Below are 24,785 nucleotides of genomic sequence, written 5' to 3' on the forward strand. Positions count from 1 at the left end.
CTATGAGTTAGAGACTGATAATAAAGTCACATAGCTAAAGTGTCACAGCCAAGTTTAAAGCCCAAGGTTGGCCAAACTCCAAAGCCTGTGGTATTAATTACAGGCTCGAGGGTAGCCCTTCATGATTTCCACCATCAAAAGTAACCATGATTGTTCACACTTTTTGTAATCCCCTCTCCTCGAGTGTGCGTGAAACTTGTGACCTGCTTATAAACCACAGACTATAGAAAATATGCTAGGATATTACTCTATTTGGCTAGCAGATTCACTTTAGAGACTTTAAAGACACTCCTCACTGGCTGATGAAGTAAACAGCTGTGTTAGAGAAACCCACAGGGTGAGGAACAGCAGGTGGCCTCTAAAATCTGAGGGCAGCCTTGAGCCAGCAAGGAGCCAGGGCTCTCAGTCTGTAAATGCAAGAAAATGAATGTTGCTAACAACCTGAAGGAGACGAAGCAGACTCTTCCTCAGTCAAGCTTTCAGATGAGAATACAGGCTGATGGATGCTTTGATTGCAGCCTTGTGAGACCTTAAGCAAAGCTAAGTTGTGCTCAGATTCCTGACTCACAGAAACCATGACATAAAAAACGTGTGTTGCTTTAAATTGCTAAATTGGCGATAATTTGTACACACCAATAGAAAACTAATATATCATAGTATCTTGGCTTTTCCCTATGCTTGGGGTGCAGTAAATTCTTAGTAGATTACAGCTGCTATTATTATAATAATCAAAATGGAAATCTGAAATATCAAGGTCAAGAAAAAAGTTAACAGAGAAATTTAACAGAGTTAAATAATTGCTTCCAAAGTAACCAAGCGGCTGATGTAGAAGACAAAAAGATAATATGTTGAAAACTTGTATATTACTCCCAACAAGTATTGAGTACATTATCATCACCACATAAAATATTATAAATTTTATAGTGGTGCTTATATCTACATTTAGCTTTAATATCTTACACCATACTCAAAGTAAACTGGAAAGTTTTCCTACATTAAGATAGTCCTATATTACCTATGAAGAAATATCAAAACATAGTTTCAGGTTAGAGTCATATTGTTATAGATTATCATTTATATTTTTATATACTATATATAGCTATATCAAAAATTATAAAATTTTTTAAATTATAAAAACACATATAATTATATATTTATATATAAAATATTTAAGAATAGCTTAAATATGGTGCATAAAATAATTCAGGACATTATTGGATAGAAAATCCAAACCCTAATGAAACAATTACCAGCTTGATACCTTCAGTTCATTAGTGCATGTAAATCTTGCTTATCAAAGATAGCTTATTTATACTAAACACACAATATAATTACATATATTTAGCTGTAGAGTAGGTTAAGAACATGGATGGGTTTCCATTTGATAGATTCAAGGTTTGCTATCACAGAAAAAAGAAGCTAGTGCTTCTATCTTACTAAATTGGAAAATGATTTTTCTAATTGTTCATTCTATCAGTGCCCCCTTTCCCCTCTGTATTTATATTGCATGTGAATGTATAGGTTCTATCAAATAAATCATTAGAAAGGCAATGTTCAGGCCGGACACGGTGGCTCACACCTGTAATCCCAGCACTTGGGGAGGCCAAGGTGGGCGGATCATGAGGTCAGGAGGTCAAGACCATCCTGGCTAACATGGTGAAACCCCGTCTCTACTAAAAATACAAAAAATTAGCCAGGCGTGGAGGCAGGCGCCTGTAGTCCAAGCTACATTGGGAGGCTGAGGCAGGAGAATGGTATGAACCCGGGAGGTGGAGCTTGCAGTGAGTCGAGATCGTGCCACCGCACTCCAGCCTGGGCAACAGAGCGAGACTCCATCTCAAAAAAAAAAAAGAAAGGCAGTGTTCAGTGATTGAGTAGATGTTAACCTCACTACTGCCACCCATACAAATATGCACAGAATACACAGTGAACATAAACATAGCCCTTTTATAGGTGTTATGGCATTAGAAAATTTGCCATTCTCCCTCTAATTAGAACATATAACTTTGATGGACTATCACCTTTCATGTGATTGGTGGGTAACAGATATAATAAATATGCCAAATACAGAGTTAGTGACATGGTAGCTAAATATTTTCTTCCTGATTCCTTTTTTTGAAGGCAATGATGGAATCTTAACTCCTATCAATTTCTTAATTTTTTATTAATTTCTTAATTTTCTATCATCTGTTTTTTCTGGAAATATACACTAATAATATATCTATACCTATTTATTGGTGATTGGCTTTTAGTTCTCATACTGACTGAAATGATTCAAGTGATAGCAAGTGAACATACTAATTAATTTGAAATTTATCTAGCTTTAAATGAAATTGCTTGCCCAGTTTACACCCTTTAAAAAAATTTTTAGCCGGGCACGGTGGCTCACGCCTGTAATCCCAGCACTTTGGGAGGCTGAGGCGGGTGGATCACGAGGTCAGGAGATCGAGACCATCCTGGCTGAAACGGTGAAACACCGTCTCCACTAAAAAAACAAAAAAAAAAATTAGCCGGGCGTGGTGGCGGGCGCCTGTAGTCCCAGCTACTCGGAGAGGCTGAGGCAGGAGAATGGCGTGAACCCGGGAGGCGGAGCTTGCAGTGAGCCGAGATTGCGCCACTGCACTCCAGCCTGGGCGACAGAGCAAGACTCCGTCTCAAAAAAAAAAAAAAAAAAAAATTTTTTGCAAACCTGATCGTTAGCATTTACTTTGCTGTTTAGATTCAAGATTATGAATTGTTCTGTGGAAAAGTAAAAGTAAACATTGAGCTGGATCCCTGAAAGAACTAAGCACTACACTCAATGTGTATTTTCTTCCTATGGTATGTTATCAACAGATGGATAATGAGGAAGCAAACCAGACTGTCTCGTTCTAGTGTCTGGGAGACAACTGACAGCTATCATTTAGTCCACGTGCCAACTTGGAATCTTTTCTGGAACAAGGTGGGGTATAAACACAAATATTTTTTTAAAGGCCAAACCAGCCAGGCTTAAGGAAGTTTTTGAACTGTTGTTGACTTCCTGAGGCGGGTCAAAATATAAGAATTTGCTAAATCCAATTCTTAGTATAATCTATGAACTGATTCTAGACATAAAGAAAAATTATCTTCCTTTATGGCCTTAGATAAAACTTGGTTAATCCTCTTGTTAATATTTTCACAGTATAAACACATCTTTTTTAATAAAAAATTTTTAAATTGAAAAATAATAATTATATATATTTATAGGATCCAATGTGATGTTTTGATATATGTACACGCTGTGGAATAACTAAACCAAGCTAATTAACATATCTTTCACCTCATCTACTTTTTTTTTTTTAAGAGATGGTGTCTGGCTATGTTGTCCAGGCTGGACTCAAACTGCTAGTTTCAAGGCATCCTTCCACTTCAGGTGAGACTACAAGTGTGGGCCACTGTTCCCAGCTTATTTTTTTTATGGTGAGAACATTGAAAAGGTACTCTTGGCCAGGCATGGTGGCTCACGCCTGTAATCCCAGCACTTTGGGAGGCTGAGGCAGGTGGATCACAAGGTCAGGAGCTGGAGACCAGCCTGGTAATATGGTGAAACCCCATCTCTACCAAAAATACAAAAATTAGCTGGGCGTGGTGGTGCGCGCCTGTAGTCCCAGCTGCTCGGGAGGCTGAGGCAGGAGAATTGCTTCAACCTGGGAGGCCGAGGTTGCAATGAGCCGAGATCATGCCACTGCACTCCGGCCTGGGCGACAGAGCCAGACACAGTCTCAACAAAACCAAACAAAAAAAGTACTCTTTTAGCTATTCTGGAATATTAAATACATTGTTGTTAACTGTGGTCATCATGCTGTGCAATAGATCACTAAAATTTATTCCTCCTACCTGAAACTTTATACGCTTTGACCCACATTTCCCCTTTCCTCATCACCCTTTACCCCCCAGTCTTTGGTAACCACCGTTCTACTCTGCTTCTATGTAAACTCATCTGGTTTTATAAGCGATCAGGGATTTAAAAGGACTTCACTATTTTATAGTTAAATTTATTTCATATTGGGGAGTGATTTTCTCACTTTATTACATAATTGTAGAGGATTGAACTTAGAAAAATATAATGTAAGAATTTTCTCTCAACTATTTTTGATGCTTCCTTACTTTTTGTCCTCTTCCCCCAACTTTAGCTCTTTGGTGGAGAAAATATTATTTCATAAAAGTTATGTTTGGCCGGGCGCGGTGGCTCACACTTGTAATCCCAGCACTTTGGGAGGCCGCGGCGGGTGGATCACAAGGTCAGGAGATCGAGACCACGGTGAAACCCCGTCACTACTAAAAATACAAAAAAAAAATCAGCCGGGCGTGGTGGCTGGCGCCTGTAGTCCCAGCTACTCGGGAGGCTGAGGCAGGAGAATGGCGTGAATCCAGGAGGCGGAGCTTGCGGTGAGCCGAGATTGTGCCACTGCACTCCAGCCTGGGCGACAGAGCAAGGCTCCGTCTCAAAAAAAAAAAAAAAAAAAAAAAAGTTATGTTTGCAGTTTTCAAAGTGACTTCTTAGAAGTGAAACTTGGATCAACTTTTTTTTCAACCCCCCAACTATAAGAGTTACATTTTCACTTTTGATTTGTTAAAACATACTATGTCTTATAAATGCTTGAAATTTATTTTTAGGCAAGAATTTCAAAATTGAATAAAATCTTCCCAAAATTAAGCCACAAGCACTCAAATGATTGATGACCTTTTTCTTCCTAAAATGTATATATATATGTGTGTGTGTGTATATATTTATATTCCAAGACCTTCCCTTTCTTGTGGACTGTGTTTTATTGGTTTAAAGTTGCAAGTCCTGTGAAACCAGGCTGAAGTCAGAATTAGAAGGTATTAATTATCATACACACTCCAAGTATCTCAGTAAAGTAACAGGAATAACTGATTACAGTGCCTGGGAGGAAGGCCTGGAACTTGAGGAAGACTTGGAAAGGAGGACTGGATGGGGAAAAGGCCTCAATAGAGAGAATTGGTTTGTTGCGGAGGGGTGACCTTTAACCTTTGGAAGGGCATTTACTTGGGAACGGCTGAAAAGCATTTACTTCGAGGGCGGGGGGGAGAGGTGGAATCTCGTGGAAGTATTTGCTTTAATAGGTCCCGGGTGATTTAGGGATGTTTCGAGTCGGTTGGTCTTGGAGGTGGCGAGGGCTACGCTGGAGGGGTCGCGTCCCAGTCCCGAGGAAGGCGGCAAGAGGTTTTCTGGCTGTTCCTGAAAACTGGGAGTTGGGGGGAATGGTGGTGGGGAAAGTGGAATTCAGCGTGGATTTCTGTCCGCGTGTAGGACTATTAGAGGAGGCGCAGGGGAGCCTACGCGGTGTATTCCCCGCCCCGAGAGAACTCTGGCTGCGCCTGCGACTGGCACGCCGGCCTCCGCCAAGGCCGCTTTCCCCAGGCGGAGGACGCTCTCCGCGGCCCGGGCCGCGGCCCTCCCGCCCCGGCGGAGCCGCGCGGTGGATTGTGGGCTGGGGGCTGCGGCGGCCTCCGGCGCTGTCTCCCCGCACCCGACCGGGCCGAGCCGGCTGGGCGGGGTGAGGGAAAGCAGTGGAGCCGGGAGCAGAAGCGCTAGAAGCAGTGGTCGTGGCGCGGCGGCGGCGGCTCCCCTGGAGGCCGGGAATGTGGGAGAGGCGGTGGCAGCAGCGGCGGAGGCGGCGCTGCGGACCCGGGGGAAACTGCTGGCTGACAGGACACCCGGGAGAGACGTGAGGGAGCCGCCGCTGCCGCCTCTCACCCCTGAGTGGAGCTGGGCTCGAGAGGGCGGCCCTGTGCTCCCCGGGCCGACTGGCCAGCGGGCGCGGGGCGGGGGCGGGAAGCCGGGCTCGGGCCCGGCCGGGCGCCGGGCGGCGGCGGCCGTGGAGCAGCAGCCTCGGTGCGACGTGGAGGGCTGGAGGCGGCGGCGATGCACTAGGCCTCGCTCAGGGCGGCTGCCCCGGGACCCGCAGGTAGGTGTGCCCCGCGGCCCCCCGCGCGTCGCGGCCCACTCTCACCCCGACCTACTGCGGAGAGAGGGACCGAGACCCCACCCCCTCGGCTCTCTTCCCCAGCCCCAAGCGGACAGAGTTTCGGTCACAGCTGACCGGCGCTGAAGCTTCCTTGCTCCTCTCCGCCACCTCCTTTTTTTTTTTTCCCTTTTCACTCTCCCTCCGGGATCGGGGCTGGCGCTGTGTTCTCTACCTCCTGTCGGCGACCGCAAACGCCGCTCTCGCCCCTCTCTTCTCTTTCCGGGATCCCAGCTCTGGAACTTCCATCACCCCCTTAGACGCTGCCCCCAAACTTTCCCTTTCTTTTTCCAGCCAGGCCCTTAGTCCTATTGGATTCTACTGGAATCGTTTAAACATTTGTTTGTTTTTCTCTCTGGGGAAGGCTAACCCAAAGAGTTACTCAGTATTTTGCATTTTGGCAATGTAGCTTGAAATAATTTGTTCAATAATTAATTTTCTTCAGTTCTGCCTCCTTCCATCTCTGCATAGACAGACAGGGCAGGCCCTCCCTGCCATCTCTGCTCTCCCGTCGTTGACTTGGGAACTTTGGCTTGCCAATTATAATTAGCCATTTGGTCTGTTCATGTGTTGAGTTCAAGATAGTATTTTTAGCATTTTGACTGACCGGCGTTGCAAAAAAATTTTTTTTTCTTCTAACCAGCTTTATTTTTTGGTCTGTATTGAGGCTCTTACTTTCGAAGAATTGTTTGAACTGTTTTTGTTTTTAATTGGCTGTATTTCTGATTTGTCAAATCAGGGGCAGTCTTAATATTAAACGCCTGTAAATAATACCATGATAAATTACTTGTAGCATACTGAGAAATATTACTGCGATAACCTAAACTGCAGATTTTGATGTACATTCACTTTTATAAATCCGAAGGGGAGTTCTAATTGGAAAAAGCACCTTCAGAGCCTAAATGATTTCTAAGCAGTTAAATGATGGAACAGAGGGAATGATGGGATTTGACTGTATTTGTAGTGTAGTCAGAATCGGATTTCCTAGAAATGGATGTTGATGGTTCATAGTGCTCATCATTGCTCATAATAGGTTATCAGTAGGTGTAATTGATAGTTGTTTGGGACAGTAGGTGTTTGCGATTTTATTGTAATTTGGCTATTTTTAAGTTATGTTCTGATAAGAATTATTACACTACCAATCTAAGAGGCAGTGCGAGGATCACTTTTTAAATAAATGAAAAATGTTTTAATGGGTTTTTAAAATAAAGAATGCATCACAACCAAATCGTGAAGACTGTTTTGTTGTTGATATTCTTATATTTTGTTCTTGTAGAAGTATTGTTACTACAGCATTTGGCTTTCTGAAGTGTTTTTGAAATTAGAATTTAATGCTAAAAGTTTACTAGGAAAAGGTGATTACTTTTGCATATGTTTATATTTTCTGGAAAGTTAAAATTTATTTCTGGATAAGATAATTTTTTGTGTCAGAATTAAAGTCAATTCCTATATAGCCCATGAAACGGCAAATTTCGCAGAATTTCTTCATCACACCCTTTTTTTTTTTTTTTTTTTGAGACGGGGTCTTGCTCTGTCCCCCAGGCTGGAGTGCAGTGGCACTATCTTGGCTCACCCCAACCTCCTCCTACCGGCTTCAAGTGATTCTCCTGCCTCGTCGGTCTCCTGAGTAGCTGGGACTACAGGTGCGCCCACGCCTGGCTAATTTCTGTATTTTTAGTAGAGGCGGGGTTTCACCATATTAGCGATGCTGGTCTTGAACTCCTGACCTTGTGATCCACTGGCCTCGGCCTCCCAGAGTGCTGGGATTAGAGGTGTGAGCCACTGCCCCGGCCCATCACACCTTTTTTTTTTTTTTTTTTAAATCAACAAAAGTTGATTACAATTCCTTTTTCCTGATCTTAGCTTTTTAGAAACTGTTTTATTGAGATAAAATTAACATACCATAAAATACGCCCATTGAAGATGTACAACTTGGCCGGGTTCGGTGGCTCACATCTGTAATCCCAGCACTTTGGGAAGCCTAGGCAGGTAGATCACCTGAGGTCCAGAGTTTGAGACCAGCCTAGCCAACATGGTGAAACCTCGTCTCTACTAAAAATATAAAAATTAGCCGGGCATGGGGGCAAGCGCCTGTCATCCCAGCTACTGGGGAGGCCAAGGCTGGAGAATCACTTGAACCTGGGAGGTGGAGGTTGCAGTGAGCCGAGATAGCACCACTGCACTCCAGCCTGGGTGACAGAACGAGACTCCATCTCAAAAAAAAAAAAAAAGTACAATTCAGTGGTTTTTAGTTTAAATAATTGTGCAACCATCACCATAATCTAATTTTAGAACATTTTCATCATTCCCTCAAAAAACCTTTATCCATTAACAGTTACTCCCCATTCTCTTCACCCCACCCTCAGCTTTAGGCAACCACTAGTCTACTTTCTGTCTCAATATTGGCCTAATGTGGGCCTTTCATATAATGCTGTTGGCTCATAGCTTCTTGAAAAGCTTTTCCTTTAAAATTAGTGTACATGTTAAAATTTTTTATTTGAGCTAGGGAATAAGCAACTGATCACCAATATTAAAAGTGATGTTGTAAATAACTGATACACTTTTTGGTTGTATTCAGCATAAAGTTGGAGAAAGAAGGCATCAATGGCTTCAGCAACCTCAAGAGGTGGTTTGGTCAGCTCGGAATCAATAAGTAAAAGTGGGCATTTTTGTCATTGAATATTAGAATATCAGGGTTGGAAAAGATCTTAAAGGTCATCAGCTTACTTCCTGCTTATCTCGCTATTAGTTGGCAGCAACCAGATGAGGAAACATGGAGATTAGAAGCTTGAATCTCTAGGATGCGTGGCTCAAGAACCACACCGTGGCCATATAAAGCAAGAAAAGGGACTTTGGAAGTTAGAATTGTTTAGATTCTTGTATATATGTATGTATTTGACATTTTGCTAGCAGAGCTGAGAAAGAACTAGACATTCCCCCAACTTTGGGGGAAAAGTGGGTGACTGTATATAGCTACACTGATGAAACCCATGTTACAAAATCCTCTAAAAATGCTTTAACCTAAGGAAGGATAGCAAATGTATTATTTAGGTATCTTCTTGTACTATTAATGTCTTATTTTTTTAAATCCAAATTTTAAAAAATTATAATTAACAGGGCCAGTTGGAGGTTTCCTTTTTCAAATATCCAGTGCCCTAACATCTAAAACAATGGCTCTGCAAGGATGGTTTTGACCTCCAAGGGAAATTTGGCAGTGTCTAGAGACATTTTTGGTTGTCACAGCTGAAGGAAATGCTATTGGCCAGGGATGTTGCTAAATACCCTACAATGCACAGGACATACCGCATCCACTTATGCAAGAAATTATCCAGTTCAAAATGTCAATGGTACCATTGTAAACCTACAGGTTGCACGATTTCTGTTAAGGACCTAGTGTTTTTGATTCCTACCAGGTGGGAGAATAGTCTCAGTGGGCAATGTTTGGTGAATTAGATTAACACCTTAGATCCTCTAGCAACTAACTATATTTCTTTGCAAGAAGAGGAATTGAGGGAAAAATAAAAGGAAATCTGTTCACGACATAATGCAGATACTCTTTCGTATGTTTAGGTTGTCTTCAAATCTGAAAAAAACCCTTTTTTTCCTAAAAATAGACTTAATTTACTGCAAATTTGGACTACTATTGTTTTGAATTGTTATTTTTGCATATGTTTTTGAAATTGTAAATAGAATATAGTCATATCTTTTTTATCCAGAAGTGATTTTTTTTTCCGGGCAGCTTCAACTACCAAGAAAGGAGAAGTAAGCTAAGTGTTTAACTTAATGTATGTATGTATATATGTTGTGAATGTCCAGAAAAATTCAAAGCTTATAATGAATCTCTTTTTTTCCCCTGTGAACTCCGCTTTAGACTATTATTTAATGTTTTTAACAAGCTTAATTTGTTGATGAAAGAAGGTAATTGACAGTTGAGATCACTTTTGCTATTTATCATCCATACCTTATGGATAAGTTACTCAAGTTATTCTTTCTGAGCCTCAGTTTTCTCATCTATAAAATAGGGGTAGTGATAATCCATGTATTACAAGGCTATTGTAAGAATTATTAAATGAGGTAATATGTATTAAGATGCTGTGTCAACTATAACATACTGTAGAAGAGTTATTCACTTCAGAAGAATCAAATTAGGAAGCAATATAGAGGTTGTCAAAGGCAGGAATATAGATAGTAAGGCGGAGAATAGTGATGGCTGACAGCCTCTCTAGGGAGGAGAGAAGCACTAAATACAAATATTGATAACAAACTGGTAAAATAACTAGTATATCACTATAATCTGAAACTCCTTAATATAGGGGCAAACTGACTTCCTTCTGTAGCACCTGAGAGTATCACCGTTATAGCACAGTAAAATAACTGATTATTATAATGGTGAAACTAACTTATTGAGAAAAGATTACCTTGTTTTCAAATATGCTATCTGAGAAGACTTGAAAATATATATTTTATTTCAGAGTTAAAATTTTGGAAGTGACTTACATAAAAAGTTTTAGTGTTTTTAAGAGTATGCTACCATTATTTGGATTAATTCCGTTTTGGGGAATAATCCTTTTGTCTTCATTTACTATGCCTGCCTTCCTATGTATTTGAAGGGTTTTTCTACCAGTGGTAATTATTCTTCAGATGTGAGGATTTAACTGAAGAAATAGGGGTTGTAAGCCTACTCGCCATTTGTAAAATCTCATTTCCTTCTAGATTTCTTTTAAAATTATTTTTCATCTTTCTATGCAAAAAAGTCACTTTGATTTTTCTGTATGTCCAGTAGTCCACAGTTATGCTGTAGCGTTTAGAGTTGAATTAATTAAAATGCATGAAATGAATGGGCGAAAATATAATTTCTTACAATTTTATTATTATTATTATTTTTTGAGACAGAGTCTCACTCTGTCACCCAGGCTGGAGTGCAGTGGTGCAATCTCAGCTCACTGCAACCTTCTCATCCTGGGTTCAAGCAATTCTCCTGCCTCAGCCTCCTGAGTAGCTGGGATTACAGGTGTGTGTCACTACGCCCGGCAAATTTTTCTATTTTAAGTGGAGACAGGGTTTCGCCATGTTGGTCAGACTGGTCTCGAACTCCTGACCTTGTGATCCACCTGCCTCGGCCTCCCAAAGTGTTGGGATTACAGGTGTGAGCCACCGCGCCCGGCCAATTTCTTAGAATTCTGTTAACTGGTCACCTTTCTTTCACAGTCATATAAAAATAAGGGTAGAGGTGGTCAAAGGCCCAGCTATTCAGTAAGATTTTTATGGGGTAATTTGAGGGTGGAATAGTTGCACACAATATTCAGAATAAGTAATGTGGTATTGATTGGTATTATATATGTTTTATATATATATATATATATATCAGCATTTACTTAATAACATTATTTGACATATACTCTATACTTAATCTTCCCATTTGTCCCAAAAATCTTTATAGCTTTTCCCCCCTCAAATGCAGGATTCATTCAAGGTTAATGCATCGCATTTGGCTGGCATGTCTCTTTAAGTCTCCCCCAATCTGGACTAGTCCTACCGTCTTCCTCTCTTCTTTAGGTTTATCCATTGAGAAGTAGAGACCATATGTCCTGGAGCATGTTCCACATTCTGAATTGGTCTGTTCCTCATGATTAGATTCTAGTCAGACATTTCTGGTGAGACCATCACACAGATAATGTGTATTTCTGCTGTATTACATCAGGAGGCACATGATTTCAGGCTATCACTGTATTGGTAATGCAAGTTTGATCACTTGGTAAAGGTGGGACTGACAGATCTCTCTACTATTTAATAAATAATTTATAGAGGATACTTATAATAGCCATGTAAATATCCTATTCCCTGACAAACCTTTAACCAGTGATTTTGGTATCCATTAATGATCTTTGCTTGAATCAGTCATTATGTTGGAGGATTACAAATGGTGACTTTTCTTTTGCATTCCTTCTACTTTTGCATTCCTTCTTTTTGCGATAGTGCATTCCTTCTACTTTTGCAATGGTGACTTTTCTTTTTTGTTCCTTCTACTTTTATTTCCTTCTACTCTTATTACCTTCTTTGACTTTTTCAGGGCCTTGAGGTCGGGTTAGATAAATTCTGAATATAGGCCACTGAATGTAGAAATCAGGTCATTCCTAACCTTTTCTGGAGCCAAGTAAATGGTGAAGATGGAAGACAGCTAAGGAGGTAGACCAAAAAGAGAATAGAGGTTTGCCAGTGAAGGGGAGGTGAGAAGTAGTAGCTGGAGGAGGCAGGGAGGAGGGAAGGGGCCTTCATTTGGTGCTTGAACTTTTTTTTTTGGATGGGCTGATGAAGAGATTAAAGATAGAATTGGGGAATAACTAATAGAAAAAGGTCTCAGATGAAGCAGGAAGAGGTAAGATCAAAAACAGCTGTTGGGGGATTAACTCTGGAAAAGAGTAGACACCTATACTCTATCTCAGAAAGTTAAGAGTTGTGTATAGATGAGAATTAGGTACATTTGGATATGGAGGGAAAAAACTACATCTGGGGACTTTTTTTTTTTTAACAGTTACTTTTTGAGCCTTGGGTTGTTGGAAGTAGGCTAGGGGACTTGAGGAAAGTGATGAAACTGTTACACATATTGTGGGGAATGGAGACGAGAAGTGTTTCAAGATAAATAAGTGAAAGAATTGCTGAACAGCATCAGAGGCTCATCTGAGATTGAAACTCATAAATTTGTAATCAGCATATTTTACTGTTTTTTCTGGCAGTGTTCTGCAACCAGGAGAAAAGCAAAGACAGATTGTATTGAAGGTGGATGACGGAGGAGAGATGCAAGGGAGATAAAGTAATGGGGATGTAGGCTAAGTAATGAAGTTAGTAAAGTAAAACAGGGCTAAGATACCCAACCAGTGGTGAGGGATGTAAGGGTAGTGCCAAGGAGTGATTAATTAAAATACTAATTTATTGTTTGTTTGAGGTTATAGTAATCATAAACCCTGTATTTACTTTTCCCTTAAACTAACATTTAATATTTTTATTTGTGAACTATTTACTGACTTATTGCAGATGTTTCTTAGCTATTTTGCTTTATTTTCCCTAAAATGAAAATTCCTTGAAAGCATCATCTTTGTTACTTAATAAGTGTCTAATAGTTTATATATTTGAGACATATTTATTCTTCAGTACCTCTGAATGAGTGATTTTAAGATTGTCTTGCTGATATTTGGCTGGGACACCAAGAAGAGAATACCAGTGTCTAATATGGTTCATTTTGACTGACAAAAATTTCACTAGTAATACAGTCATGTCAACGGCCCAAAGGAGTAAGAAAGCATCCAAGCTATTTTTTGTTGTTGTTGGAATTTTTACATGCTAGAGACAGATTTTATCTTTGTATAGTTTATTCATATTCCAGACCTGTGACCCTTAATCAATTTTTTTTTTCTTTTGAGACGGAGTCTGTCTCTGTTGCTAAGCTGGAGTGCAATGGTGTAATCACGGCTCACTGCAACCTCCCCCTTCTGTGTTCAAGCGATTCCTCTGCCTCAGCCTCCCGAGTAGCTGGGACTACAGGCATGCACCACCATGCCTGGCTAACTTTTTGTATTTTAGCAGAGACAGGGTTTCACCATTTTGGCCATGATGGTCTGGATCTCTTGTCCTTGTGACCTGCCTGCCTCAGCCTCTCAAAGTGCTGGGATTACAGGCATGAGCCACCGCACCCGGCCTCCCCTTAATTTTAATGGCTGCTGTAATGTTATAATTCTCTGAGTGCTGGGGGAAAAAAAGACATTGCTTTTATTTGGAATAATATCTAGACTTAAAAATTATATATTTTATGAGGATATTTATGATTTTTCTTCCTGATAAAGATGTCACATGAAATAGCATTTGTTTTATAAGCCATTTAAAAATATTTAAATTTAACATTACAAATTGTTATAATTTTTATCCTCCTAGTCAATATTATCTCTTATTGTTTCTTGTCACTAAATAAAAAGTAAATAAGCAACTTTAGGAAGCGCATGCATTCAGAGTTTCCGGCAAAGCACAGGATCTCATAAATGCCATATAAGGTTTAAAAAAAAAGCAAATTAGATTACTACAACTTTGTTCTTATTTTCTGGGTTCCTTAAGCCTCTTCCATACTTCTTTAATGCTCAAGAGGACTATAGAAGTACTTATTTGTATGACAGCCCCAATGTTAGTATTTCTTGAGAGTATGTTTAAATTGTACCTTCAATACTGAGATTTTTGTGAGCAATAATATATGTGATATGCATTTAAAAATTTAAGGATTTTTAAAAATTATGATTAAACTAGATTTTGTCAAATGATAAATCTTAAATAGCGTAGAAGTATATTGCTATTTGTGTATAGGTAGTATGAAAAACTTAACTATACCATTTACCAGAAATTGGCTCTTACATTTCAAAAATGTTGTGGAAAATACTTCTTAGAATATGAGATATTTGATGTATTTTGTAGGAAAACAGCAAGAAACCAACTGAAGGATGAGATTAAATAGGAATAAGAAAAGATGGTGGAGAAAGGAGGGGGCAGAGTTTTTACTATGGTAACATAAACTCCTGAGTTCTATCAAACTGGTCTTTGGTAGGACATTACAGTATGGTTAAGTTTTTCTTGCATATTATCAATACTTCTAAATTTGGAGAAATGAAATTTGAGATTTTTTTGTTTGCTTTTAAAAAATAGTCAATTGTGGACTTTTAAAAAAATTAGGTCCAAAATTGTATCAAAATTACGTCAAAAAAGCTCTGTCCAGCTCCAATATGAAAAAGAAATTCCACTTTATCTATGTTTTCTCAAATTATAAATAGACTTTTTTTTAAAAAAAGCTCATTTATAAGTCAATTATTTGGGGCCAGGCACGGTGGCTCATGCCTGTAATGCCAGCACTTTGGGAGGCCGAGGCGAGTGGATCACCTGAGGTCAGTAGTTTGAGACCAGCCTGGCCAACATGGTGAAACTTCGTCTCTACTGAAAATACGAAAATTAGCCAGGCAAGGTGACAGGCGCTTGTAGTCCCACTTTCTTGGGAGGCTGAGGCAAGAGAATCAGTTGAATCCAGAAGCAGGAGGTTGCAGTGAGCCGAGATCACGCCACTGCACTCCAGCCTGAGTGACAGAGCGAGACTGTCTCAAAAAAAAAAAAAAAAAAGGGTCAATTATATGGAATTCAGAAGTTGTTGAGATAGCCTCTCTCCATTGCCTTGGTCATAGTGCAGTGACGCCATCACAGCTCACTGCAGCCTCAACTTCTTGGGCTCAGACTTTCTTGAAAGTGCTAAAATGATGCACCAAAGTAGTATATTTATCCCACATTACAGGTGCAGAATTATTCCTTTGGTAAGAAAAATGCAGTAAATTACACTGATGAAAATGTAGGCTGGGCATGGTGGCTCACGCCTGTAATCCCGCACTTTGGGAGGCTGAGGCAAGTGGATCACCTGAGGTCAGGAGTTTGAGACCAGCCTGGGCAACATGGTGAAACCCCATCTGTACTAAAAATACAAAGATTAGCCAGGCGTGGTGCCAGGTGCCTGTAGTCTTAGCTATTCAGGAGGCTGAGGCAGGAGAATCGCTTGAACCTGGGAGGCGGAGGTTGTTGTGAACTGAGATCTTACCACTGTACTCCAGCCTGGGCAACACAGCGAGACTCCATCTCAAAAAAAAGAAAAGAAAATATATCTTTTTCCTTTTGGAATAGTCTTGGTCTTACAAAATTGTCACAATTAGATGTTAATTATTTCTATCATTCAATAGATGATGGACATAGGTAATAGTTATGAGAGTAAATATTGGTTCAGTCATTGATCTGATCAGGAGACAAAGACTGAAAAGGAAAGCACCAGGTGCCTGAAATGGGTGGGAAGGAGTAGTGACATAATTTAAAATTTTTTTATTGGTGCAGAGACAGAGGCATGGAACTTAGAATCAGAAAATCTGAATTCAGATTCCCTCTTCACAGTTAACTCACTAAATGGTCTGAAATCAAGTTACTCTTGAACTTGTTTCTTCATTCATATAATGGAGATCATTGATTCATTCAGAAATATTTTTCTTACTAGGTTATTTTGAAGATGAACAAAAACATCTGAAAGTAAGCTATTATGAACTGTATAGTGTTCACTGTATTTGACTGTATAGTCAGATATTAGTGATGATTCAATTCTTCTTGTCTTTCCATTTCATTCTTCCCTGTCATCCTTCCTTCTTTCATTGATAGCATATTTTTACATGCTCTTGATCTAGCACTTCACAGAACCTTCAGAGCCTGCCGTCCCAGCTGATTTCCACTCCTCCTCCCACTCACACACTGGGCACAGGAGTAGGATGTGAGGCAACTTTTCTAGGTCAGCCTGCTTATTTTCTCACTGTTGCCTGACAAAGTCCTGTCTTTCTCAAGGTGTGGCATAAACCTGAGGTGCCTTATAGTCTCTGGGCTTGATATTTTTTCTTTCTCACTTTGCCTCTCATTTTCCCATCCCCTCTCACCCCATTCCTGTGTGTATGTAACTCTGACCATCTCCTTTCTCCACCACTTACTTGTTCCTTTTTTTTTTTTTTGAGACAGAGTCACGCTCTGTCACCCAGGCTGGAGTTCAGTGGCGTGATCTTGGCTCATTGCAACCTCTGCCTCCCAGGTCCAAGCGATTCTTGTGCCTCAACCTCCCGAGTAGCTGGGATTACAGGTGTCCGCCACCATGCCTGGCTAATTTTTCGTATTTTTTGTAGAGATGGGGTTTCACCACGTTGGCTAGGCTGATCTTGAACTCCTGACCTCAGGTGATCTACCCACCTCATCCTCCCAAACTGCTGGAATTACAGACATGAGACACTGCACCCGGCCTCTTGTTCCTCTTTAATCTCACCCTTCAATTGGCTTCTTGCTGTTTGCCTACAAATATGCTCAGGTCTCCGATAGCCTAAAAGATTCTTGCTCAACTCTTGTTCTTTTTATTTTTTTCCTTTTACCACCAAAGAAATGTTGATATTGTTGCCTTTATTACTTCATCACTTACATCTTAACCTCAGTGGGATGCCTTCTTCCCTAACCACTGTCCTGAAACTGTTCTTAATCCAGTATCCTTTCTAAAGTTAGTAATCTCCTTGATCTCTTTGCAGCATGTTGATGGTACTTACTGTTCGCACTTTACTTCCTGACACATCTTCCCTGTGTAAGGATGGTATTTCTGATTGCCTTTGTCTTTTCCTCTAAACATATTTGCCCTACCCTTTGCTCAGAGCTTTCATTAGCTCTCTTCTTTGGCACTTTCTCCACTTGTAATACCACTTTCCTGTGACTATCTGTAGTTATCTACTAATTCATTCCTGTAATGTAATTGAACTAGAAGCAGTAATGGAAAATTCAGGGAAGCAGGATTCTGTTCACTACAAGAATTTTTTTTCTCCAAAGTAATTATGGTTGTTTTACAGTAGTACTCTGCTTTTAAAGTAGTTAATTCTTCATTATCGAAGTTTTCAAGTAGAGGCAAAAAGACCCCTTGGAGAAAGGATTTATATAGGAAGTAGAAAGTCGAGCCAGATACTCTTTTAAAGTCTTGTCTAACTCAGAAATTGTCATTTTTATCTCGTCTACTCTACTTCCATGGATTTAACTTTGACCTATACTCAGATGTCTTCCAAACCATTATTTCCAGTCACTCCCCTACCACCTCCTCGTCTCTCTTCTCTCCCACGGGCACAGTTTTTGTCATCAAAGTTGCTTATGTTCTAGGCCACCATATTTTCTAGCTTCATTATCACTTTCCAATATTCTTTTTACCCCCTTTAGTGGCATGGCAATGAGGATCATTTTTATATGCTTTGGTGACTTTTCTGAAAGTAAGTTATGTCTGCCCATACTGGTTTAGTTTGTTATTGCTGTTTTCCCTCTACTTCCTCCTACCCACCACCTCTCTCTCCAGGATTAGGAATGCTCAAGCAAAGAAAAGGATGCCAGAAGAGGAGGCTCAGGATCCTACAGTTTGCATTTATTTTAAAATTTTGCATGGCATAGTTGAAATCTTAATGTTTGCTGACCATTTAAAAAGTAAGATGTTTGCCGGGCGGGGTGGCTCACGCCTGTAATCCCAGCACTTTGGGAGGCCAAGGTGGGTGGATCACCTGAGGTCAGGAGTTCAAGACTAACCTGACCAATATGGCGAAACCCTGTCTCTACTAAAATTACAGAAATTAGCTGGGCGTGGTGGCATGCACCTGTAGTCCCAGCTACTCAGGAGGCTGAGGCAGGAGAATGGCTTAAACCTGGGAGGCGGAGGTTGCAGTGAGCCGAGATTGCGCCACTGCACTCTAGCGTGGCGACAGAGCAAGACTCTGTCTCAAAAAAAAAAAAAAAAAGTTTATAATAATAGTTGTTGCAATTATTTATTGAATGTCTGCTATGTACCAAGTATTGTGCTATGAACTTACATAAGTTATTTCATTTAAATCTTATGACATTCCTATGAGGAAGATACTGCTCTGTCCCATTTTACAAATTAGGAAACTGAGACTTAGGAAGGTAAGACAGTTGTCACACAACTAAATGACAGTGATCTAACTCATTGTATGGCCAATACTCTTAACTAGTATATCGTTTTACAAGGAAGGTGGAGATCTAGAACCAAATTTCAGAAAGTCAAGTAATGTTATACAAACAAGGAAATATATTTTGGATTTATATTTTTAGATTATTTGAAATGTATGTGAACCTTTTGAGGTATTGTGTTAGTGGCTTATGTGTCTTACCCACTTTCTGTGATATTCATTCATTTGCTCATTCATTCATTTAATAGTCATGCAGTTTATTGAATGCTTAGACTTTGTATTGGGTGTGGTATAGGAAAGTGAATGAAACAAATATAAGTAAGTAAGTTTACAGTAAAGTGAGAGAGATAGGAAACAAGCAGGTAAATAATCACATAATTTATTTTAGTCTAGAGTAGTTTCCCACCTTTTTAAAATGACTAAGTATCCAAGCCAATTTCTAATAGACTATCTCATACTCTTAATTTGTCTCATTGTTTCCTCATATATGGTGGTTTAAACCTTACTATCCTGCTTCCTTCTATTTACTGTAAACTCAAAGGTAGGTCTAGAGCAAGGGTACTGAACCTTGAGTTCACAGACTCTTGTAGGGTCTGTAGAATTCAGGGAATCTGTGAACTTTAGATGGGGAAAAAATTACATCTTTATTTTAACTTATCTCTAACTCAGTGGTTCTCAACTGGGGCGAGTTTGTCTTCTCCTTCCCCAACGCTAGGACATTTGGCAATGTCTGGAGACATTTTTGATTGTCACAGCTGGGTAGATACAAAAGAGTCCCTGATAACAGAATTATCCCATTCAAAATGTCAGTAGTGTCAAGATTGAAAAACTCTGCCCTAACTGGATTTTAGCATTTCCTTTAATTAGGAATATAAGAAACCCTTGATGGATACAGTATGGATAGTACATTTACAGTACCTGTAGCTTTGTCACCAATAGAAATCTCAGGTATTCTCATATCACATTCAATTGCTGCAGATATCTTAAGATTTAATGTATGCTCATTTATTGCCTATAAATTAAGGTAGTTACTAGATTCGTGTTAAGACGCAACAGTAGACTGGGCATGGTAGCTCATGCCTGTAATACCAGCACTTTGGAAGGCTGATGTGGGAGGACTGCCTGAGCCCAGGAGTTCAGGACCAGCCTGGACAACATAGTGAGACCTCGTCTCTACAAAAATACAAAAATTAGCCAGGTGTGGTAGCGTGCATCTGTGGTCCCAGCTACTCAGGAGGCTGAGGTGGGAGGATCGCTTGCACCCAGGAGGTTGAGATTGCAGTGAGCTGTGATTATGTCACTGCACTCCAGCCTGGGTGACAGAGTGAGACCCTGTCTCAAAAAGAAGAAATAATATTACTATGTTATAATTTAAACAATTATTATTGTAGCTGTATTTCAGTATAATTGTCCATTGTAGTGTTGTGTGTTTTATGCATTTAAAAACATTATTCTAAGAAGGCATCCATAGACTTTACCAGACTGTAAAAGAAATCCACAGGATAATAAAGCTGATCTAGAGATTTGATTGGATTGGATTAAACATTTTTGAAGAGAATATTTCATAGGTAATGATGTTTATTTGCTATCTTGTCATTTCATGAATTACATAATATCAGGTTGTCCTCCTGTTATCAGTAATGTTAAGTTTAATGACTTATTTCAGGTGGTGACAGCCAGGTCTCCATTTTAAAGATACATTTTCCCCTTTGTGTTGCTAAGTAATCTGTGAGGTGATACTTAGGCACCATGAGCATATAATGTTTTTAACAACTTTTCACCTAGTGGCCTTAGCATACATTGGTGATTTTTGCCTGAATTAGCTTTTACATTGGGGGTTGCAAATTGGTGATTTTCTAATTTGGTCATTCCTTCTATATTTATTACTGGTATTCTTCAGTAGAGATTTTCTTTCCCCACCCCATTTCCTTAGCTCATTTTCCTCCCTTAAGTATCTCTATGTATCCATTAATTTTTACTTATTCCATATGTTATACTCTATTACTTTTAAAAAATATGCTCAAGTTATCCCAAATGTGGCCAGTGGGAACCCCCTTTTAACTTGGTCCTTTGTCCTCTTGATAGGTCCTACTGGTCTTTGAGCATATCTTGCTTTCTGACACAAGAGTTCTCAGGGTAGACTTATTCTTTCTGTATTCCATGTCTGGAGTTACATATGTCTTCAAAGAGTCCTGGTTCTTTTATTTGGAAGTGGTATTTAGAAACAGAAGTCTGGGCAGCACGTGTGTTCATTGCTTGGTGGGGTTCTGCTGGTGGTTGGGGTTGAGGGAGGCAATGCTTCTAGTGCCTTTCAAAAGAAGTTTTTAACTGAACATAAAAAGATATTTTGAACTATAAGAAAGAAAATCAAATCTCTATTTACTCATCCTTGGAAATCCTTTTTTTTGGAATGGATGATTCTGTTTTTTCTTATTAGCCCAGACCCATTCTGTTATTACTTAAGTATTATTGGCAGCTGTCTGTCTGTTTTGTCGGTCTGTTCTGATATGTTCTACATACCATCCATTTCATTCATCTATAAAATTTTTATTATATGTGTGACAGGAACTGTGATAAGCAAATAGAATACACAGGAAAACAGAAACATCAAGAAATTCAAAGTCTGATAGGGAAGAACTGTATGAAAACCAAAACCTCAGTATGATTGATGCAAAAATTGAAATACATAGAGTGACTAAGTGTGAGAAACCAAAGAAAGCTTCAAGAGAGAATAATATTCGAACATAGTATTGATACAATTATAAGGAGATTACCATGTGAAAAAGGTAGAGCTATTTATAGATTCTCATTATGATTATTAAGATGCCAGATTTGTTTCTAGATGGTAGTTAACTTGAACTATCAGAAATCAGTAGTTCCCTGCGTTTAGTGCTTAGAGCTTTCCATTTTCCTGTATTTTGTGTATTTTGTTTGTTTTTTCGAACTGAGTTTTTTTCTGAGCAGACAAACTATGCATTGCTTATCTTGAAACCTTCTTAAGGTTTCTCATCATTTTTGTTCTTTAGCCTTTCAATGAAAGATTATTTCTTTGCTGAAATTTTGTGATTCAGATGCCATGTACATTTGTTGTATTTGTACATCTACGTCTTATGAATAAATCCATGTTTTCTTTTTTTTTTTTTTTTTTTTTTTTTTTTTTTTTTTTTGAGACGGAGTCTTGCTCTGTCACCCAGGCTGGAGTGCAGTGGCGCAATCTCGGCTCACTGCAAGCTCCGCCTCCCGGGTTCACGCCATTCTCCTGCCTCAGCCTGTCCGAGTAGCTGGGACTACAGGCGCCCGCCACCACGCCCGGCTAATTTTTTTGTATTTTTAGTAGAGACGGGGTTTCACCGTGGTCTCGATCTCCTGACCTCGTGATCCACCCGCCTCAGCCTCCCAAAGTGCTGGGATTACAGGCGTGAGCCACCGCGCCCGGCTAAATCCATGTTTTCTTACGAGTGATTATACTTTTATAATTATGTGATGATCAGTACAAAGTTTGGTTCTTACTGTGGGGAGATCTTCTTAATAATAAGCTGTGGATGGTGAAGGCAGTGAAGAGTCAAATGTTTGGAAACTGGGACTCACCTTTATAGGCAGTCTACTAGTTTTATGTAATCCCTCTTTACTAGAGATCTTCCCTCTTGTTATAAGAATTAAGAGTGGTATAGGAAAAAAGAGAATGTGCATATGTTTTCCAATTCAAAATCTTTAAAGAGTAAACCATATGTTTTTCTCCTCAGATACAGAAATAAAAGAATCTAGAAATATTTTTCTGCCATCTTCCTGCATATTTCTAGGTTTCTAAAATGGCACTTAGGATTTTTTTTCTGTAAAAGCAGCATGGTAAATAGAATAAATCAAGATATCAGCATAGTATTGTCAGAATGAATATCTAATTTATCTGACATTAAGCAATGGATGTTTGACATAAATACATTTTCCACATATCTGTGGCTTAACACTTCATGTCAAAATGTATTTATTTTAGATCTAGGGGTACAGAGCAAGATGGTGGGTGGACTAGAAGGCTCCACTGGATGTCCCCCTCCATAGGAACACCAAATTTAACAACTACACACAAAAAGCACTTTCATAAGAAACAAAAATCAGGTGAGCACTCACAGAACCTGGTTTTAACTTCATATTGCCCAAAGAAGCACTGAACAGGATAGGAAAGACAGTCTTGAATTGCTGACACCACCTCTCCCCCATCCCCCATGCAGCGACTGTGTGGTGTGGAGAAATTTGTATGCTTGGGATAGGAGGAGTGCAGCAATTGTGAGACTTCTCACTGAATGCACTGTAACAGCAAAAAGCAAAACCAGGCTGAACTCAGCTGATGCCCACACATGGAGTATTCAGACCAGCCCTAGCCTGAGGGGAATTGCCCATCACAGTGGTTGGAACTTGAGTTCTGGCAAGCCTTGCCTCTGTGGGCTGAGGTGTGCCGGAGTCCTAAATAAACTTAAAAGGCAGTGTAGGCCAGAAGGACTGCAAGTCCTAATGCTGAACTGGGCTCAGCACCAGTGGAATTAGGGGCATATGACTTACTAAGACATCAATTGGAACACCTAAGGGAGTGCTTGTGCCACCCCTCCTCCAAGCCCAGGCAGCCCAGCTCGCAGCTCCAAAAGAGACTCCTACCTTCTGCTTGGGGAGAGGAGAAGGAAGGGTAATGAGGACTTTTGTCTTACATCTTGGATACCACCTCAACCACAGTAGGATAGGGTACTGGTCAGGCCCCCATTCTAAGCCCTAGCTCCTGGATAACATTTCTAGACATGTGCCTGGGCTAGAGGGGAACCTGTTGCCTTGAAGGGAGGGACCCAGTCCTGGCAGGATCCATCCTGTGCTGACTAAAGGGCCCTTGGGCCCTGAATCACTAGCAGTGATACCACGTAGTACGCCATGGGCCTTGGCTGAGACTCTGAGACATGCTGGCTTCAGGTGAGACCCAGCACATTCCCAGCTATAGTGGCTACAGTGAGAGACTCTGCTTGAGAAAAGCAGATGGAAAAATAAAGGGGACTTTGTCTTGTATCTTAGCTATCAGCTTGGCCATAATGGGTTCAAACACCAAGTGGGCTCTTGAGGTCCCTGATGCCAGGCCTTGGCTCTTGGACAGCATTTCTGGACCTGCCCTGGGCCAGAGGGGAGCTTACTGAAGGGTGAGTCCCAGGCCTGGCAGCCTTCACCATATGCTGACTGAAGAGCCCATGTATCTTACCTGAACATTGACAGTAGCCTGGCAGTACTCCCTATGGGCCTTTGGTGGTGGTGGTGGCGGTGGCGGCCACAGGGTGAGGCTCCTCTGCCTGTGGAAAGGGAAGAGAGAAGTGGGAATGACCGTGTCTCATGATTTGAGGGCCAGCTCAGCTGCAGTATAATAGAACACCAGGTAGACTTCTAAGGTTTTTGATTGATCCCTAGCTCCTGGAGATAACCTCTGGACTTACATGAGGACTTGGGGGAACTTGCTGTCCTGAAGGGAAGGACAGAAGCTGGGCTGGCTTTGCCACCTGCTGATGGTAGAGCCCTAGGTCCTTGAGCAAACATAAGCGGTAGCCAGGTAGTGGTTATGGCGGGCCTTGGGTGACACTCAGTGCTGTGCTGGCTTCAGGTCTGATCCAGTGCAGTGCCATTGTTGATGACCACAGGGTACTTGTGTTGCCCTGCTGCAAGCCCCAGGCAGCTCAGCAGAAAGAGACTTCATTTGTTTGGGAGAAAGTAAGGGAAGAGACCAAGAATCTCTGCCTGGTAATCCAGAGAATTCTTCCAGATTTTATTCAAGACTACCAAGGTGGTACCTCTACAAGTCTGCAAGAACCACAGCATTACTGGTCTTGGGGTGCCCCCTAAAGCAGATACAGCTTAAATCACAACACCCAAGTCCATTAGAGTATCTGGAAAGCCTTCCGAGGAAGGACAGGTACAAATAAGGCCAGACAGTGAAGACTACAATAAATACCTAACTTCAACGTCCAGACACTGAAGAACATCTACACCCATCTACATCATCCAGGAAAATATGACCTCTCCAGATGAACTAAGTAAGGCACCAGGGACTAATCCTGGAGAAACAGAGTTATGTGACCTTTCAAACAGAAATCAAAACAGCTGTGTTGAGGAAACTCAGAGAAATTCAAGATAACACAGAGAAGGAATTCAGAATCCTATCAGATAAATTTAACAGATTGAAATAATTGGCCAGGCGCGGTGGCTCATGCTTGTAATC

General features: G+C 40.5%; 1 protein-coding gene across 4 annotated transcripts in view; it reads left to right on the forward strand.

The window, feature by feature from the left end:
- Nucleotides 1–5,813: 5,813 nt before the first annotated feature.
- The window catches only part of VPS54 (VPS54 subunit of GARP complex), a 131,611-nt gene continuing 112,639 nt past the window's right edge, over nt 5,814–24,785 (forward strand). For all 4 annotated transcript variants that reach the window (XR_008651006.2, XM_055243593.2, XM_055243595.2 and 1 more), the window contains exon 1: nt 5,814–5,951. The gene's annotated coding sequence lies outside the window, so the exon portion shown is untranslated. The remainder of the gene's footprint in view (nt 5,952–24,785) is intronic.

Source organism: Symphalangus syndactylus, chromosome 14 (assembly GCF_028878055.3).
Source record: "Symphalangus syndactylus isolate Jambi chromosome 14, NHGRI_mSymSyn1-v2.1_pri, whole genome shotgun sequence".
NCBI classification, from domain to species: Eukaryota; Metazoa; Chordata; class Mammalia; order Primates; family Hylobatidae; genus Symphalangus; species Symphalangus syndactylus.